Raw genomic sequence first — 3,958 nt, 5'->3', positions numbered from 1 at the left:
TGGTACGAATGAATTTCTATATTTGTCTGTTTTTGCTTTTTTTGGAAATGTACCGTTTGCTGCGGGTCGATAAATGGAATTCCAATGTCAGTGTCAGTGGGTGGTTGTGGTCACTTAGCATTATTTCTTCCTTTTTTAGAATGCTTGTTTTGTGCAGATATTCAAAGTTACTTAGGTCTCTACCAGTTGTTCTTGATGTCTTTTTGATCAACTCATTTATTTTAATGATGTGCTGTCTTCCCAAATTGCTACCATAGCAAGAGATACCAATATTTATCATGTTTCTATTGTGGTGGTGAAGAATATCTGAAGGATGGATGGCTTCAGGTTGAAAGACCTAAGTTTCCTCTTAAAGTACAGCCTCTGATTTACCTTTTTAATGATATTGCTTACGTGATTTTGCTCCTTTTTTTTGTTGACGATTGTAAGACCAAGATATTTGTATGAATCCGTGATTTTAATTGTTCTTTATTCAATTACGAGAGTTGGGATTGTTGATTTTTATCTTCTAAAATCAAAAATCATTTCCTCTGTTTTTGAGAGGTACAGTTTTATAAAATTGGAATTGCACGAAAAAAAAATACACATTTCTTCGAAATACTCTTTTTCGTCAAAGTTTATTAATCGCGGAGAGTAGAACGCACCAACTAAAGTCCAATGAGCTAAGTATCTGTGTCACATTTGATTAGCTCGTAGCTAGGTCACTATAGTTGTAAGCGCTGACAACAGTGATTGGATAAACGGGCGAGCCGCCAAGTTGATCTCGTTGCGTTCATTGCGTGCCCTCATAACGGTTTTAACTGCTTATTTTGTTATTTAAGAAACTTTCATTTTCTTTGGGATAGAATTTGGGGGGGAGTGCGCAAGCCCGTGAGCCCTTCAGTACCCACAGCCACTGTTCACCAGTCCACGGAAGACCGTGAGCCCACCGCTACTGTCACCCAGACTCTCCCTCCAGTGGCCCCCGGGTAATTAGAGTTGTAGACCCACACTCCGGCAACATGGTCATACATGTAATAGGATCTGGCAGCTTGAGGGAGAGGAACATGCTATATAATAGGCCTACGTGTATTGCATATTTCTCATAACCACCACCCCCTTTTCTGGTCACTGCCCGTAAACACACTGACCACTCACTGAGATACACCCCCATACGTGCACATACCCAAGCATACACTCCCTCACACACACACACACACACACACACACACACAAACACACACACTCACACACACAATAATACACACCCAAACATACACACACACATAGTTACGTTTACGCCCGCGTGCACGTGCTCATGGTCCTTTGAACGCTTTCTTTTATTGGTAAAGTAAAAGTAAAAAATATTTGTCACGTATTTCAGGTATTTCTGACTGTAGAAAGCTGCCTCGTACGACTCCTGTAGATCAAAGCGCATCACCATCTACCAGGGTTCACCCCTTCGCACATTGGGTCTCACTTTTTGCCATGTAGGCTGTTTCAGACATCGGGATCTGGACTGATTAATGCTTTATTTATGGAGACCACAGCTTAATGGCCCTATACTGGAATGGGAGTCGTTCCTCACGATACGAGACCGACACCGATCAATACGAAACCGAGACCAAACAAACCACGACAATAAGAAACTTTATCTTACTTGAAATCCGACAAAGGGAAGCAACAAGACTGGCACTAATCGATGCGTCAGACTGTCAACTGGTCAGTATTACCTGTATTGTATTGCATCTCCTTTAAAGAAGTTCTTTTCCCCGGTGGTTCTGTCCTTTTACCAAAATTAGAAAAAAAATCTAGTTATGGCATAATCTTTTTTTTTTTTTTTTCTGGAGAGAAGGTCGAGATATAGGATCTAGGCTATCTCGTTTTGAGAAAAGGAGCGAAAACATTGTTCCTTTAAAAAACGTGTACTTGAGTAAAGAAACGAAACATGTTTAGCAGTGCCAGTGACGTCATCTTTAAAAATGTAAAGGTCCACCTTTGGACTGTCTTTGACCTTAGTCAAAGGTGGCAGCAGTAAGTTTAGTCTCGGTATCATCTCGTATATCGTCCCGTATATCGTGTCGTGTCTATGGATAGCCAGTCTTATAGAGGTCAGAACGGGGCAGAGAGTTGAACGGTCATTTGTCACTCGGGCTGGCAAAAACGTGTCGAACTGACAGCAGACATAGCACACACATACACACACACATACACACACACACACACACACACACACACACACACACACACACACACACACAACCACACACACACACAACCACACACACACATACAACCACGCACACACACACACACACACACACACACACACACACGTACACTCGCACTCTCACGCACACACACACTCTCTCTCACACACACTCACACATAAACACACACACAAACACACACAAACACACACACACACACACACACACACACACACACACACACACTCACTCAAACACAAAGCCGAAGCAACAACAAATTTTAATGACCCTGGCTATTGTTTTGTAATCTAACACTGACCATTGGACTATAGGAAGTATGACGAAGGGCAGAGATGTCGCGGAGTGTTGGAGGACGCCACTGGTTTGTCTAATTATTGTCCTTCCCTTCTTTTGTTTCTGTCTATTTGTCTTACCTTTTTTTTACCTACGCTAAGCATTCCTTACTGCGTTGATGTTGTTTTCTTTATCAGAACAGAGATGTCCACCCTTGGACCATCACATAATGATTAATGACGTCTCCGTTATAGTCCTTCTCCCGTACTCAGTATAATAGTACAGTATTCAATTAGCACTATGTCTATCGGAGTCTGTGGTGTAAAGGTTTGGGTCTTTGCAGTTACTCGCAGAAAACACGAGTTCGCTTCCCACGCAGGAAAATTGGTCGCTTTTAAGCACAAGGGGGCTATCCCGAAAAATGCTGTTTAGAGAAAATTGAAGGTAAAGTTTTTGCCCCTCGTTCGCTTTTTAAAAGACAAGGAGTGTTTTCTCTATGACCAAAAAAATATACTCACCAATGAAATCAAACTTCTCGTATAGGTAAGGCAATGCCCACTTTTACTGTAGGTCAAGATTAATGGACACCCCCGAAATCTGGGTTAGCCCGCTTGTCCCTAAAAGCTACCAATGATTCTATATATTTATCGAGTAGCTCCTATCTACTGGGATGATGTGTGTCACTCAATCCAGGTCAGCCCCTGGAAACCAGAGTTGAAGTAGCCCGCCTCCTAAATGATATGCAGTCGAAACTATTGGACAGGTGGCCATCTTGCACAGTGTCATTATAGTGTAAGAAGTGGGTCAAGGGAGGAAATTGAAAGTACATGTAACTGTCTGTACAGGTGATTGTCTTAATAATACTGGTGACCGTTAGAGCAAGTGCAGCTGTGAAATTTTGTTTGAGTAAAGGAAATTTTGTTCATGGGAATCTGTCAATGGGATGTTCCTTTGTTTATAGTTTATACAGGTTACGTGGCAACTGTTCTAACTTTTAATTTTATTCTTTGTCCTCTTTTCGAAAACAGTGTGTCTTCTGTCCTATTCCTATACCTATCCCTGTCTGCTGTTCTATTTTTCAGACCTTTGTGTGTGTGTGTGTGTGTGTGTATGTGTGTGTGTGTGTGTGTGTGTGTGTGTGTCTGTGTGTGTGTGTGTGTGTCTCTGTCTGTGTGTGTGTGTGTGTGTTTGTTTGTTTGTGTCTGAAAAAGGGGAGGGGGTGTATTTTTAAGAAACAGCTTCAGCTTTGGGGCGATATATGGTTGTGTCGGATAATCCTCATCAGACCTTCATTTATAGATCTCTTTACAAGCGTATTTTGGCGATAATTGTTTTTTTTTAAAACGTAGTATCTTGCACCTGGTTTGATTTTTCCGAGGTCATGGTCGCTTTCCTATTCCACATTTAGATCTGACACAAACGGAGTTGGCGGGCAATGTCTTGTTATAGTGCACGTGACATATTATGATCCTCCC

General features: G+C 41.7%; 1 protein-coding gene across 7 annotated transcripts in view; it reads left to right on the top strand.

Moving 5' to 3' along the window:
• LOC101850302 (BTB/POZ domain-containing protein 17) overlaps positions 1–3,958 on the top strand; it is a 100,031-nt gene that overhangs the window by 17,969 nt on the left and 78,104 nt on the right. The gene's annotated exons all lie outside the window — the stretch shown is intronic.

The sequence above is a fragment of the Aplysia californica genome, unplaced genomic scaffold, assembly GCF_000002075.1.
Source record: "Aplysia californica isolate F4 #8 unplaced genomic scaffold, AplCal3.0 scaffold00026, whole genome shotgun sequence".
Taxonomy (NCBI): Eukaryota; Metazoa; Mollusca; class Gastropoda; order Aplysiida; family Aplysiidae; genus Aplysia; species Aplysia californica.
The sequence above is the reverse complement of the archived record's forward strand: the minus strand, read 5'-3'. Positions and strand labels throughout refer to the sequence as shown.